Here is a 16968-nt window from a genome sequence, read left to right on the forward strand (position 1 = left end):
AAAGGGATCCCATGAAAGGGATCTGCAGCGATATCATCTCGTGTCTTATGGAAGCCAAAATATCCGTTCAAAGGCTTGTCATCTGTAAATAGTTGCTCTCTGACATTCTGCAAGAAACCCTCACCACTTGGACAGTGAACTGGAGATAGGGTTCAGGTTGCCTTCATGTGCAAGTTGCTCCAGATTTGAGAATACCTACTTAGAGCTAGCAGATAAGATAGATATCCTGATGTGTAGAGATAGTGATTAAGTTTTGAAGGGCAACAGCTTATTGTGATAGTGTGTGTGCTCTCTTTCACCTGAAGTAGAGAGTGCAAATGATTCGCCTCAGCTTTTCACTTTTACATGTGAAGAGGAATAGAAGAGAGTACTTTTTTCTACAGTTGTTTTCTAGCCTGCTTTTTTATTCAGTCTTGAATTAGATTTTGTATATATATCTGCCTTAGTGAAAACACAAGACAAGAGCGGATAATGACGTTGGGTTCCTGAACAAACGCTTCATAGCCTTGCATTGCAATCCATGAATTGTTGCACACTTCTGAATGAAAAGTGGCGTTAAGGATGTGGACTGAAAGGTAAAATAAATTTGACAGATGTTAGCAAAATCAAATCCTTATATGTCGCTGAAAGGCATCTTGACTATAGTTTAAACCAGGGGTAGTCAACCTTTTTATACCTACCGCCCACTTTTGTATCTCTTGTTAGTAGTTAAATTTTCTAACCGCCCACCGGTTCCACAGTAATGGTGATTTATAAAGTAGGGAAATAACTTTATAAAATTTATAAACCAGAGTTACAGCAAATCCCTACCGCCCACCATGAAAGCTGGAACGTCCACTAGTGGGCGGTAGGGACCAGGTTGACCACCACTGGTTTAAACCAACCAAAGCTGTCTGAGAAATCCTGAGAGATGAGGTCCACACCTCTTCAAGTCGCCATTGCCAAAGTTGAAAACACTGGTTTAAACTGTACTAAGATGTTTTGGCGTATGTAGAGACATATATAACTATAATAAGTAGGAGCAAGAAGATTGTGTAGCTGTAGGGTGAGTTAATTAACATGCTAGACTAAAATGTGGTTGGCTAGATTATAGTTCGGGATATTGTATTGCACAAGCCGAGCCAATATAGTTAGTTGCAATGAGTCACGTGAATCTAGGCAACGAGTTAATTCAGTACAGGTAGTGCCCTACTTACAATAGTACATTTAGTGACCGTTCAAAGTTACAATGGCATTGAAAAAGTCATTAAATGCAGTGTTGTAATTCGAGGACTACCTACTATGTTTTCTCCAAAATAAGACCTGGTCTTATATTTTGGGGGGCTCCAAAATAAGCACTAGGGCTTATTTTGGGGGAAGTACAATTTCAGGGTGATCAGCCCAGCTGTGTGCCCTGTCCCCCCCCACAGCATGCACACAAGGGGCAGCAAGTTTGCATGACTGATAATATCCAGCAGCAGCCCCCAGTCAGCACACTTGGGGGCTGCTCAGCCCATACCGTGCAGATGACTTGATTCCCTGTCCAAGCAACAGATGGAGAGGCAAGAGGGTGGGGGAGGCAGGGAAAGCCAAGAGATGTGAAGAGAAGTTTCCCAAGACCACCCCCATCTCCAGCCCACCCGCATGGTGTATCTGGATTGCAAGCCTCCCCCTCCCCGCACCTCTACCTCCAATTGCTGCTTGGACAGGGAATCAACTTACGTGCGCTGCATGGACTGCAACTGCTGCCGGACACTGTTGGCCAGCGTGTATCCGCCGCCTCCTGCACTGGCTAGGCCCAATCCACTTCTAGGGCTTACTTTTGGGGTAGGGCTTATATTGGGTACACACTTTAAAAATCAGACGGGCTTATTTTTGGGGTAGGTCCTATTTTGGGGGAAGCATGGTGTATATAGTGCAATTTATTGCAGCCAGTCCAGCAGGATTTACTTCCATCATGATGGCTTATAAAGCTGAATTTGTCATTGTTAATTTGGTGACAGAATGACTGCTCTGAGGCCGTTTGTACTCCTTTAAGCACAAAAACTACATATTGATGAAAGCAGGAAAATAATAATTTATTTTGGAATGCTTGACTTTCCAGTTGGACACTACGTAATCATAAATTCCATACTGTAGTGTCAGAAAAAGGTAAATGAGGTAGTAATTTGGGCCAGTTTCTCTTTTCTAATCAAGCAAAAAGGTCTTCAGCTGTTTGTTGAAAAACCACCAGGAAAACTAAATGGTGAGACAGCCAACCCCCCCAGGGATTAAATTTAACTCAGTCTGCCAATACAGATAGTCCTCAACTTACAACAGTTCATTTGCTGACCTTTTGAATTTACGACACTGAAACATGTAACTTATGACCATTTTTCAGAGTTATAACTTTTGCAGCATTCCCCACAATCACATGATTAAAATTCAAATGCTTGACAATTGGTTCATGTTTTTGACCATTGATCAGCTTTTGTGACCTTCTGATGAGCAAAGTCAATGGGGAAGCCAGACTTACTTAAATGGGTTACTAATTTAACAACTGTAATGATTCACTTACAACTATGGCAAGAAAGGTCATAAAATGGGGCAAAATTCACTTAATAAATGTCTCACCTAACAGGCTCAATTGTGGTTGCCAGTGATACTAAATGTTTACTGAATACTAAATGTTTACTCATTTTGCTTTTCTAGTGTCTTCATGGAGTATAATTCAACTTCCAGTTTTTATGGCGTTAGGGCATAATGATTGGCTGATCAGCTTTGCATAACTGAGAAAAATCAGCAAATTCAGCTTGTTGACTTGAGGACTTCATGGCAGTGTGACAGAGTGCAATTAATATTGCTAGTGTCTGGGCAAGATCTGTTTAATTTGTACATATTTTAATCTTGCATATAAATTTTATGTCATTTAGTATGCCTTATTTTAATTGTGATGCTTCCAACACAAACAAACAGCAATACTGTATGTCTTGGAAGAAATATCAAGTGCCAAATGGTGTGCTTTGTATTGTAAATTTCCGCAGAAGGAATGAGAACAATGAGTGTGATTATTTACTGTAATGCAAAACTAGAAATAGTAACATTAGAAAATACTGTTTAAAATATAGAACACAATATTCAAAATGTTACTCCATGACTTACTAATCACATTAAAAAACACAGTCACAACTCCTAGGTCCGTGATGGCGAACCTGTGGCACGCCTAGCCATATTCGCCGGCATGGCAGCCCTCGGAAGCCACCACTTGATTTTTGGCCTTCCGGAGGGCCAGTGGAGGCCATTTTCGCCCTCCCCAGGCTTCAGGAAAGCCTCCGGAGACTAGAGAGGGCAAAAAACAGGTCCAACGGCCCTCCGGAAGGCCAAAAAGCAGTTGGCTGTTGGGCCAGTTGGGTTTGTTCCCAAACTTACGGTTGGGCCGTTGAGCCGTTGAGCCATTTTTTGCTGTCCCCAGGCTTCAGGAAAGCCTCCAGAGCCTGGGGAGGGCAAAAATTCCTCCCTGTGCGCAGGTCGCTCGCGCGTGCGCAGGTGGGTTGGCGCACGCAGAAACATAATTTTGGCACCTTAGAATAAGGTTAGCCATCATTATCCTAGGCATTTATTTAAACAAGTAAGATCTTCATTTTTTAAGACTTGGAGCCTGGCCCTAAACACAGCAATCTAGTTCCTACTTCTGACTAGAGAAAGCTATAATTTTAAAAATCATGAATGTTCATGAAGCCACAGTTGCCTGCATTTCCTCGACACATTAAACTATAATATGCTTTATTTGATTTGATATAGCTGATGTGTAAACTGAGTCCACTGTGTGCTGTTTCTGGTAGTTTAATCCCACCGGTGTCCTGTGCATTTTAAACCCTGTGTGAACTTGAGGTCTTAAGGTCTAGTCAAGATTGGTTCCTATCTTTGCTTCTGAACTAGACGATAACACAGCCAGTATTCTCAGCACCTGCAAACAAGAACAAATATCAGAAATATGTAATTGAAGGGGTATTGTAAAAAATTATGAAATATGAGAGCCAATTTAGTGTAGTGCTTGAAGGAGCTGGTCTAGAAACCAGGACTGTAGGCTTTCCTTAGGAAGAAAGCTGGATGGGTGACCAGTCCCTTTCTCTTCCAGCCCACCTATAGGATTTTCACCTATAGAAAAATAGGAGTATATACATAGGGACTTGTACCTCAGTGACTAAGACACTGAGCTTATCGATCAGAAAGGTTGGCAGTTCAGCGGTTCGAATCCCTAGTGCTGCATAATGGAGTGAGCTCCTGTTACTTGTCCCAGCTTCTACCAACCTAGCAGTTCAAAAGCAGGTAAAAATGCAAGTAGAAAAATAGGGACCACCTTTGGTGGGAGGGTAACAGTGGTCCGTGTGCCTTCGGCATTTAGTCATGCTGGCCACATGACCACAGAGACATCTTCGGACAGCGCTGGCTCTTCGGCCTAGAGTTGGGAACGACTAACACATATGTGGAAGGGGAACCTTTACCTTTATTATATACATTCAACCCATACATTTTTCTATAGGCATACACACATGCAAGTAAAAACCTAATAGAGACAACTCACTATTTTGCGGTATATGGAAGATAACCATAGCTGGTAAATAAAAATAGCCACATTAATTCAAAGAAAACCAATTAAGGACCATCAATTCTATCGTGATATTCTTTACCAGGAAGAGCACAATAAATCAATATTTATTACCTTTATTACACAGATGGGGAGAGGCAGAACTCAAGATGGAGGGGAGGGCTTATTAACTAAAGCTAAATTGGGGGGTGCGAATGAAAACGTCAGTTTCAAGGAACAAAGCCCGATTTCATCCTTTCGCTGCCGCGTACGTACTTAACAAGGCAAGAGAGAAGCCATATATTTATTTCTCCTCCGGAACCTAGAGATGCTTGCTTGCTTCCTTACAAATCGCGGGTCGACTTTCACCTGCGCTTGAAAGCGGCAGCCGAAAATTTTGGATGGAAAGAAATGCCAATTTGACAATGAAATGGAGACCCGCTCTCAAGCAGTTCGCTCCAGCTCGCCCAGAACGAAAAGAGCCCAGCAGTGCCAGGGCGTCTCCGCATTCTGGAACTCGCCGTCACTGAGCTCACTTAACTAAGAACCTCCCGGGTTGCCTTCGATGCCCCCTTTTGTACCCGGCTGCTAACATGCCGTCTTCTCTACCGGAAAAAGGTACGCCCAGGACGCGGCGGATGTGGGGCGTGGCCAAGGCTCATTACACACACATACAAAAAGCCATTCAGAAACCAGATCGAATTATAGCCTAAGGTACTCTCGGCGCGTTGATTTCCACCCCCAACCTCCGCGGCCGACCTTGATCTTTTTCTATTGGTTGCAGGCAAAGCGAGAAGAAGGCTCTCACCGCTTCCCGATTGGCCGGGATAGTATTAAAAAAAAAAAGGAGCTGTGAGCGAAATTAATTATTCACGAGCCGCGTCGCGGGGTTGAAAGAAAGGCGGCGGGAGAACCACGCCCCTCCGGTCTCATTTACATACGGGTAAGGCACGCCCCCTCCCGGAGGTATCCAGGAAGGAGAGGCGGCCGCGGCGGCGCGAGGAGGAGTTGTGTGACTGCTTGCAGGGTAGGTGGGCTTAGCGCCAGTCCTCCGGCGGGGCGGGCGGGGGACCTGTGGGGTGGGGGAGTTTGAGTGGGGGGGAGGGTGGCCCGGGTTCGGGAGCTTAAAGGGGCCGGCAGGTGAAGAGGCTCCTCGGAGGGATGGGGGGGGGGGGGAGAGAGAAAGGAAGCGCAGAGGCTCGCTCGGACGGATGGGGGAGTGGCGCTGGAGGGTGGACTCCGTGTCGAAAAGGTGAGCGGGGCTCCGCTGAGGTGGGGAAGGGAAGCGGCGGTGACTTAACAACTTCCAAATCGGTCGGTCTCTCCGTGCCGCGCTCTGCCCGGGCTTCAGAAAATAGGCGCGGTAAGTAGGGGGGGAAACGGGGTGGAGGCTGGCAGAGGGAAAGAGAGTTGTAGGTATCGGGCCAGGGTGTTTCCGATTCGGGCGGGAGCCGATAGAGGTGAGTTAGCGGATGAATCGGGAAGCCTTAAAGTGGAAGAGATTTTTATTTTCTTTTGGGGGGTCTTGGCGGGGTGTGTGAGATGGTGGTGTCCCCAAAATAAGCCGCCCGGAGTTGCCTTTGCATTGAGAGATGGGTGGTGTATTTAATATGACATTTAATATAACATTGAATAAAATACATAAAATGTAAATCAATTACATTTATTTATTTTATTAAATAAATGTTATGTTATTAAATAAATAACATTTAACATGAATAAATAGATCTGCTACAAGCCCAGTGGGAAAGGTGTGAATACTCGAACTAGGATTAAAGTTTGCAGGGTCCTTGGCGGTCATAAAGACTCTGGTCCTGGGCATTCTCGCCTCTTTCAATGCATGGAGTAAGGTGGATGGTATTTCAGGAATGCTTTAACTTGAAACTAGTTGTCTTACAGGTGGAGACCTTAGGCTAAAAAGCAAACAATGGGCTCCTCAGTATTATGGGTTTTTTAAAGAGGTTTTTTTGCTTTTCTCCCGTTATTACCTGTTTTCAGGTGATTCTTATAAGTGCTGCCCAGATAATTCTTGCTTTCTGTTTCTCTTTTGAGAGTTGAGTGTCTGCTCTTGGTGTAGAGATCTCTACTTTATAAAATAAACACACTGAAGGAAAACAAGGAAACCTGAAGGGAAAAAAAAAGCCAGATCCATGTAGAGATTGTGGTTTTAATGCAAGCAATCTAGGTTGGAACAAAGCATTGTGTCTTGGGGCATACAAGTGCTTTTTAAATGAGTCTTGTATCCATATGATAATGTTTTCTTAAGTTGAATATTATATATATGCCACCTGGAGTTGTACAAATATAAAGATGGAACATAAATCTAATAGTAATATAAAGTTGTCTCATTATTGCCAAGGTTCTATATACACTGCATTCAAACTGCAGTGTGGTTTGTTAGGTTTACCAATTTAGCATATTGAGTAAGCCTAGCCAATTATAACTGATTTAACAAACCATGTTATACAAGTAGTCCTTGACTTACAACAGTTCATTTAGTGACAGCTTAAAGTTACAATGGCATTAAAAATGTCTTATGACCGTTTTTTCACACTGAATGACTGTTGCAGTATCCTCATAGTTACATGATTGAAATTTGGATGCTTGGCAATTGACTCATATTATGATGGTTGCAGTGTTCCAGGATCCTGTGATCACCTTTTGTAACCTCTTTACAAGAAAAGTCAATAGGGAAGCCGGATTCACTTAAGTGTGTTACTAATTTAACTGCAGTGATTCACTTAAGTGTGGTACAAAAGGTCTTAAAATAGGGCAAAATTCACTTGACAAATGTTTCACATAGCAACAAAACTGTTGGCTCAATTGTGATCATGTCAAGGACTACATGTAGCCGTATGGACTTAGCTGTGGAATTAGAGAACTTTTGTTTAAGGATCCAGAATTGGATCATATTTAGACCTATTTGTGAAACTTTGCTTAAAGAGGCTTGACACAGTGAATGCTTCTGCCAATAAAGTTTAAGAGAAATTGAATCTCCTTTGTAGTCTTTGTCAGTATGAGCTAATAAAATTTCCCACTTAAAGAAATTGACCTGTTGAGTATCATCTTCTAAGCAAATAAGATAGTGAATGCCAATTCTGCCTGACCCCCTGTTTGCCAGGGGTCTCTGTGAGCTGACAATCTACATTTTTCAAAACCATAAAAGAGTAGCCGATGGCACATTGGAAAAATTAACTGTAAGCTGGGAAAAGTTGCCCTGCCCCCCCCCCCCCCAGCAAAGTGGGCTGATTTAGTAGATATTAGAACTCTTTGAAATACTCCAGTTTATTTTTACATCAAACACAAACATCAAGCGCAAAAGATATTCATTTACCACTGGTCATTTAGCAGGTTTTTATTTCTACATTCAAACAATGGTGCATAGACTTACGTATGGGTTTAATTCTCTTATCCTACCCTCTGCCTCTTTTTGCAGACATTTTTCAATGAATAAACTGGTGTGTTTTGTACTTAAAACTGCCTTTGTGTGTTTATTAAGTTGAGTAGTTGCCTATTCTTGCAGTTTCCTGTGATTAAACATAGATAAACATGTATGTTTGTTGTTTTACATATTATATGCAGACATTTGGATAATTGTGTTTTTTATATGCAGATCAGTGGCACCTGAATGGAATGCTTAAAAATGAGTCCAGCCCACAGGGAATAGCAATAGCACTTAGACGTATATACCGCTTCATAGTACCTTACAACTCTCTCTAAGTGGTTTACAGAGTCAACACATTGCCCTCAAGTCTGGGTCCTCATTTAATTGACCTCGGAAGGTTGAGTCAACCTTGAGTTAGTAAACTTAAATGATAATGTTCTGTTATTCTGCAGCTGGACTCTAGCACCCACACCAGTTTAATTATACTCAGTTGACAATGACCCTCAGAGTATGTACTTTATAATTGGGGTGTTCATGGTTTTCCTTGGCAATGTCAGATACTCTCAGATTACTGGATCCCCAAGAGCAGTTATTTAAAAGAATGGGATTAGTTTATGGATATACATGAGTTACAGATTCCCTCTTCAGAGAGTTAAATTAGAAACTGTGATATCTCTTGACAACACACAGGATGAATGCTACTGTTTTGTAAGTTTTCTAGTATAGAAAAGCTACTTATCCTATTCCTTTATGGTCATGGTAATACAAGTAGTATATTAATGGATGGCTTAATATGTCATTTCTGATTCTGCTGCACTGTGGAACTTTTGATCACAGAACAGTCTTTCATACACTAAGAAGACCACATAAAGATTTCTATCAAGCATTGATGAAATAATGTTGATAGATTTATCTTTAACCTTTCAGGCCTTTCTGTTTTGTGCCTGTATATAAATATTGCAAGGTGATCTATTTGAAGACTTTAAATTATAAATCCTGAGTGATCATTGATTGTTATGTTTTTATCCTGTTTTCAAAAAGGAAATAGTATACTACTTGAGGTTGGTTCTGATTAGAATGGTCACTATACCCTATAAATAACAAATTTAAAAGAAAAAAAATACTATTTGCCTTTGCTTGACACCAGCAAAAATTTTGTGTGACATTTGTTGTTTTAGTTCTTCAGATGGGATTAGCAAATATATTAGCTATTCAATACTGTTTAAGTAACTGTATATAGTACAGAAGTGAATGAAAATTTTAGTTTCCATGATAAAATGAAACTCTTTACAATGGAATGATAAATGTGTGGCATAATTTACCTGATATCAAATGATTTACTGTAGAATCATAATATGGTTTGAATCTAAATCTTTTTAGCCTTTGTTAAGTGGTAGCTTGAGAGTCTTGTGATTATTATATTCCTTGCTATCTTGTTATAAAACGCTGTAGATGCAATTATGATAGTTAATGTTTATACCTCAAATTCTAAAAGAAAACTTAACAATAAATGCTTGAGCTGTAAAGGTATTGAACTGCTTATATATTTTATTACTTTTTTCAAGCTACCATAGCTAACTTTTTCAATGCTAGATTGTTATCTTAGCCATAGAGCTCCTTAATAAATGCATGCATCATGCTTAGCCTTAATATGGTATGTTTGATTTTTGGTTAACATGTGTGAACATTATCATTATTCTTCATAATCCATAATTTTTAATTAGCAAGTTAGATAAATGCAGTCACTAATTCAAGCAAACTATGATTGAAAAAAAGGTCTTAGTGATGTGTGAACACCGACTATATACCCTGACAATGATCTGTTTAATTAAAGTGTCAATATATGTGTTAATTCAGAGTTTCATAAATATTGTCATAAAGTCTTGGGCAATATATTTCTTTTGTTAAGTATATATTAGTAATATTTATCAGGGTTTCATCTATAAAGATATTGTGGATCTATACATTTGGCAAGAAAGCTAATTTTACAAATATGTTTGATTTACCATATTTTTGTTTCATAATGTTCTATGTGCATATATGCACATTTTTTTTGTTCTACTTGCTATGTCATTTTTGTTCAGTTATTTTTAAAATGTTAAGGGAATTAAGTCTCCAATAGGCTATAGAAATACCATATAAAAGTTTCTTTGAGGTTTGTTAGTCATGAGAAATAATAACAGGTTCTCAAATCTCAGTTTTACTGTAAAGCTTCATAAGTTAAATTAATATTCTGTGCATATTTGGATGACTATCCATTTCAGTGTTTTGTTATGTGAGGAACTTGAAATCAGGGTGGTAGTTTCTGAAACCTAAATGATTTTTTTTTTTTAAAAAAAAAGCATAATCTAGAAAAACTGGTTTGTGCATATACAGCCGAAGTATTTCCTGGTATGTGTTTGGAGGGTGGGCTATTTAATTTTTCAAAATTCTAATCTTCCTTACTCAGAAGTAAATTTTACCAAATTTGCTTGTATTTATTTCTAGTAATTTGTATTGATTCTCTATAATTGTGAAGAAGATTCACACAGACTACATAACATGCTAATTGGTAAATCTCAGTTACATTTGGAGCTGTAATTCCTGGTGCTGCACAGGAATATACAATATGTTGGTTTTAAATATGATTTTTTCAGACTACTACACAAAACGGAAACACATTTTGGAAAGAATAATGACATCTGCATAAAGACAAACTTTTCAGAAAACTAAAATACTGTGGTTTCAAGTAAGCATAATTGTTCTGTTTTGAGTTCTATTTATAATTGCCTTAAGTTTATACCAAATCTAAACAGTATGTATTAATTTCTTTAGGCTTTCATAAAATCTGTATACTATTTAAGTCTGAGTTTTTAGTTAAAAATAAATACATAACTGGGAGCTTGGCCCAAAGCTGTGAGAGAGTAATTAAATTTTAGTCCTATAATTGCAGAGATTATTTTAGAATAAATTCACATCATTTTTCTCTTGCTTTATTTTATTTTATTGTTTATATCACGCTTTTATAAATAACTCAAGATGGCAAACATGTCTAAAATTTCTTCCTCCTGTTTTCATCACAACACGTGTGAAGGTTGGGCTGAAAGAGTGTCACTGGCTCAGAGTTACCCCACCAGCTTTGATATCTAAGGCGGAATTACAACTCACAATCTCCTGGTTTCTAGGCCAGCACCTTAACCGTTTAACCAAATTGGCTCTCCTGTCTGATTTATTTCTGGGAATGTTATGTGCGGGCCGAGGTGAAGATTGAGAGTGAGCTGTCTTAATTATGCAAATTGTGTTTCTTTTTAAATGGCATAAGACATTTGTCAGCTGGAAGTTACTAAATAATGCTCCAGTATAAATTAAATATGGAGAAGCTATATATGTTTCTGTGTTCCATATTTTAAAATGTAATGATTGTGCTATGTCCTGGTTTATATATACAATGCAACAATTTATGTAATTTATAATATTTCTATATCCTCAAGCAAAAGAGTTTGGTGGCTGTAATAAATTTGAATAAAAAAACACAATTTGGTTGATTTTGCTGTGTGAATCGTTATGGTTTAGCATAATGTGCAAACTGCTTACTGTAATTTGTTTAATCGGTTATTATTAAGTAAGACTAAGGGGTTTTGTGTGGAAACATAACCAAAATATGTTCCAACAGGGCCATAGTTTAATTTGGGTTGTTGTTTTTTAGTGGGCAGGGGGCGCAATATTTCCATGCTACCGGTAATTGAACTCCCACATGTGTTTACAAGGTCTGCCATTTTATTGTAAAATCTTTAGGTATTTTTGTCATTAGCAGAGACCTATTTATGGTGAATATTGGACTTTGCTACAGTACTGTAAGGAGGAGCATGGTTCTGAAAATACATGTATTGAAACTGAAATGGTTGCGTTTGACAGGAAAAAAACCAAGTGAATAACTCCATATTTTATTTATAAATAAATATAATATAAGTGGTCAAAAACTAAAGCAAGGAGATGAATTTCAGTATCTTAGTATAATGTGTGTATGGAGAGATTCTCAGTCACCCAGGTCATGATTGCCCCAAAGGTGCTTTTTCAAAGGCAAATGGACTTTATTTTACTTTGAAGACAGAAATGAGAACTGAAGAAGCATCTTGGATGAGAAGCGAAACATCTTCAAGGAAAAACAAAGTCCCGCTGCCTTTTGAAAAAGCACTTTTGGGACTTAGTATAATGTCTATTAAAGATGGAAAGGCAATTAGAGACATTTTAAAACAACTACTAGAAAGGTTATTGGATGTACATGGTCTGTTGCAAAGAACAAATGTCAAAATAAGTGAAAATGGTTTTGTATCATTGCTTGCCTCTGCATACTTTATCTCAGTATATGGAAATGAGTGTGGATTGTATCAGGCGTGGAAGGCACTGGGAATGTGTATGATAAAACAAGAGGAACTAGAGTCGAGAATGAATGAGTGCTGAATGAACATCGACTGAATAAAAAAGTGAATGGCCTGTGCAAACACACTAGAGTGTGCTGAGTTTCTGAGATGTAGATAGAACGAACATCAAAGTGCAGAACAACTAAAGAAAATATGAATAGGTTGAAGAGAAAGATTATGCTAAATAACAATTGCTATCATTAAAGTGACAACTTTAAAATAAACTCCATAGAAGTAACATGTCATAAAAATTATGTCCTAATTCAGCAAACAAATCTGCACTTATATAATTCCAAGTTTAATTCCAGGTGAAGATTTGTACTTAATTTTCATAAGCTTTATAACACTGCTTAGTTCTCCCTTTTAGCTTTTAGTCCTATGTTGATATTATGGAAAGGGTTTTTTTCCTTCTATTTTACTCTAGCAAATTGGTTGTCATGTTATTAGTTCTCATGTTACTATATATTTTTTCAGCTGCTTTGAACAACTCTTAAATTCATTGAGTAAAAATATTTGCTCTTGGTATGCTTCTGGCTGTGAATTTGGGAGTTGGCTCAATTATGTGTAGCTCTTATATCAGTCAGGTGTATATCTCTACTTTGTTTAAAAACATATTGTATCACTGTAGGAATTGGAGCACGTACAGCATTGTTAATTGTTCTGTTATGCAAAAAACAATATGCAAACTGGGGTGATAAGATAAAGCCAAATTGAATTCAAAGGACATCACTCTCAGGAGTAAAGAATTAGTTTAAGAATGCCTTTGAAGTGGCAGCGTTTCTCTCCCACAATAATATTTAAAGGGAGGAGCAGTCTGCCAAGGAGGAGTACAGTGGATGACCAGACTTTAATCTTCTTAGTGTTGAGGGTATTGCATTACAGAGAGAAATGTGTGCCCTGTGAACAGAATAGTGCTCTCTATATAAATCAAGTTAAACCTATCTTGTTCCATCTGTATAAATTTACGGGTCTTTCTTTTAAGGGAAATGTGCTCAGAAGTGAACCAGGACATTTTGTTATGCACTGGATTTAACAACCTTGGAAAGCCTTTCTGTTACTTATTCATAATAATGAAGGGCAAAGGTTATTTGTTCAAACAACATCTTTATGAGCCTCTCACTGTGGTTATTACTTCCACTTTTTTTCTTTTCTTTCTTTTTTTTCTTTCTTTTTGTGCTTGGTACAGAGTTGGACACTGTCCTTCCCATTTGTTTTTACTTATTGTAATTAAAGGACCTCCTTCTTGTATCAAGTTACTATAATACCTTGATATATTATTTCTACTCAAATTAGTATCTCAATTAGTTGGACTTTAGAAGCTACACAATAATACAGATTGATGCGTATAAACAGTTTGCTGAAGTGGAAGATAATTCCACTTTGTGCAAAGCTAGGTTAGGTTCTAAAACGTTAGTTTAATCCTAAAACAATACACAAGATGTCCTACAGTCTTCTTAGAGGTAGAAAAGAAATAAGTTAGTTGTAAAAATGAACTGATATTGTTAGAACTCTCATTTTGTCCCTTTACTCTTGTATAGTGATGACTACTAAATTAAACTATTCCTTTATGAATTTATGACATGACAAATGGGATGACCTCAGTATTGGTTGGAATGTGGAGACAATGAGCCCACTTGTTTACATAAGTATAAAGTAATGATGTACTTTATGTAATGAAGTAATGAATACTGTAGCTGCTAGGGTATTCCTGCGCAGTCCAAAAATTTCAAATGGAAGTAACTCAGAATATGTTTTTTTACTTCCCCTAGTTTCATAATCGATATAATAGTTTTGTCTCTACTTATTTACTTATTAAACCTTTCCAGGAATATTTATATTTGAGGTGGTTCTGCGTGGTTTATATGCGCTTACGGAAAACTACTTCAATGTGAATAATCTGATTTTAATATTCTTACAAATGTGTCTTAAAATCTCAAAAAAATTATATATTAGACCAGCGATGGCGAACCTTTTTTGGCTCGTGTGCCACAAGTGGGGGGAGCGCAGGGGGGTCATTTGCGGGCGTGCCGCACCCATAATGCAATGCGCAACCCCCCAGTGTGCATGCACGCACAATGCGCGACCCCCCCCCATTTTTACATGCTTTTTTCGCCCTCCCCAGGCTCCAGAGGCTTTATAGGAGCCTGGGGAGGGCGAAAAGAGCCTCCCCCACCCCCCGGAGGCCCTCCGGAGGCTTCAGGGACCATCCGGAGGCTTCCCTGAAGCCTTCGGAGCGCTCAAAAGGATCCTCCGAGCAAACCGGAAGTGACTTCAGGTTTGCTCGGAGGGTCGTTTTAAGCGCTCCGAAGGCGTCAGGGAAGCCCCCGAATGGTCCCTGAAGCCTTCGGAACGCTTAAAACGACCCTCCTAGCAAACCGGAAGTCACTTTAAGTCACTCGCGTGCCCTGACAAATGGCTCCGCGTGCCACCTGTGGCACGCGTGCCATAGGTTCGCCATCACTGTATTAGACTCTTATAGCGCTCCTTATGGGGTTTGCTGCAAAAGTCCAACATAGATACTGTATTCATATAAAAACAGATTTGCAGAATTCTGTTTTAATTGCCCTTTTACAATGTTTTTTTTTATAGTTTTTATGATTTTATGCCTACTCTACATTGCCCAAAGTTGCTCTGTGAGGAAGATTTATCTCTAAATGAGATATTTAAATATATGTAAATAAAAATTAAATTCTACAGCTTTCTTTGTGATTGCAGACTATGATTTCATTCATTTTCTGACAGAAGAACATGTGTTCTTACAGGATTGTTTTGATCTGGGAGATTTTTATTTAAAAAATTGTATGGAAAAGTTATAGCTCGGTCAAATGCTTTATATGAAGACTTACTTTCATTAGTTTATCATTTAAAATCAAGTTCTTTTGACTTAAGATGCATTAGTACTAGATACTGCAACCCAAAGAACAGGTGTGTATCTTCAAAGAAATTGGAATGATTTCTGTGATGAATGTATCTTTGGCAACAGTCAGTGTTTTGGTGCTAATTGTTTTGATTTAGCTTGAATTTCCATAATTCCCATCAGTACACTTGTGAGAGTTGATGTCCAATATGTCTGAAGGGCATCCAGCTTGGGCAAAAAAAAAAAGTGGTAACAGACTGCAAAATAAGGTTACTTCCTCTAAATAGAGCCCTTTTCTATTTTGATTGAAGAATTGAGAATCCCAGTTGAACTACAGATAGTTCAAGCACCATGATACAAATAGTATCAGAAAATAATGGTTTCAGGAACTGAGTATGTCTAGTCTAACAAAGAGAAGGACTAGGGTTTCAAGGTCACAGACAAGAGGGGGGTTAATCTATTCTCAAAAGTACCTGAAAGTAGGACAATAAATAACAGATGGAAGATAACTAAAGAGAAATCCAACCTAGAACTAGGAAGAAATCTCCTGAGAGAATAATTAATCAGCGTAACAGCTCGCTTCCAGAAGCTGTGGGTGCTCCATCACTAGAGGATTTTAAGAAGAGATTGGACAGCCAGTTGTTCCGAATGGCATAGGACAGTGATGGTGAACCTTTTTGGCACCGAGTGCCCAAACTGTAACGCCCGTGCATGTGCTGAAAACCCAGAAACCAGCTGGCTGGTGTGCATGCAAGCACTGGCCATCTGGTCTTCCAGTTGGTCTTCGCAGGTGCTGAAGTGCCGTAAATCCAAAAACCAGGTGGCCGGCGTGCACATGCGCACTGGAAACCAGAAGAGCAGCTGGCGACGGCTCTGTGTGCCACCTCTGGCATGCGTGCTATAGGTTCGCCATCACATGCATAGGATCTCCTGATTCAGCAGGGAGTTGGACTAGAAGACCTCCAAGGTCCCTTCCAATTCTGTTATTCTGTATTCTGCAACATCTTTAATCTGAATGCAATACTCTGTGAAGGAGAAACTGATTCTCGAATGTACACAGATGTATGGCTCAAGGATTTCTTTTTCTTTTACTGAACACACAACTTGGGATCTTATGTTTGAGGCAGTAACCTTTGATTTATCAGCCTTCTCTTTTTAAATTGGCCTTCCTTTATTGTCATAAACTTTCCCCAACTTTTTCTTTGCAAATGGAGACAAGTGAACTCTGGACTCTAAACTGCACTGATTCAGAATTATTTCTGTTTCTGTTTAGTTCTTTGTTTATTCGTTTTTCAAGAGATATTCAGCATTCTATATGAAAAGCTACAAGTACACCGTACTCCAAGGCGTTGCAATCCTTATTGTTTTGCCTTTTTCTGCTTTAAGCTTTTCTGTGCTTTCATAAAAATAGTTATTAACAAGGCCATATTACACATTTTGTTACTTTCTTTTCTTAAAGGAAGGTTAGATATGCAGTATTTGGCTGACTAGTTGTAAGCGAAATGAAGATTCATGTATATCACCATTATTTCTTTAAATATTTGTAAATGTTTGGAGTTGCATATCTTTTTATTTACTGTCTTCAACATCTCATTTAAGGAAACCTTGCTTTCTACTTGTTTCTCTTCAGCTGTGGCTGCAACTCTAAAACATAATTTTAATAGAACTTTACTCCTTCTATTGCAACATAATATCACTTAAAGTTTCTAGGCAAAATATAGACAAAACATAACACTGTGGCTGTAGGTTCTTCTTTGTCTATACACCCATTTGATATTCC

General features: G+C 38.8%; 1 protein-coding gene across 4 annotated transcripts in view; it reads left to right on the forward strand.

Moving 5' to 3' along the window:
- LLGL2 (LLGL scribble cell polarity complex component 2) overlaps window positions 1-16968 on the forward strand; it is a 377463-nt gene that overhangs the window by 302144 nt on the left and 58351 nt on the right. The window contains exon 2 of one of the 4 annotated variants that reach the window (XM_081937848.1): window positions 5541-5573. The gene's annotated coding sequence lies outside the window, so the exon portion shown is untranslated. Of the gene's footprint in view, window positions 1-5260; window positions 5490-5540; window positions 5574-5776; window positions 5910-16968 lie in introns of those variants that run through there. The other 3 variants (XM_081937849.1, XM_081937847.1, XM_081937850.1) reach the window with 3 other exon arrangements.

The sequence above is a fragment of the Natrix helvetica genome (genome assembly GCF_964273705.1).
Source record: "Natrix helvetica genome assembly, chromosome: 1".
NCBI classification, from domain to species: Eukaryota; Metazoa; Chordata; class Lepidosauria; order Squamata; family Natricidae; genus Natrix; species Natrix helvetica.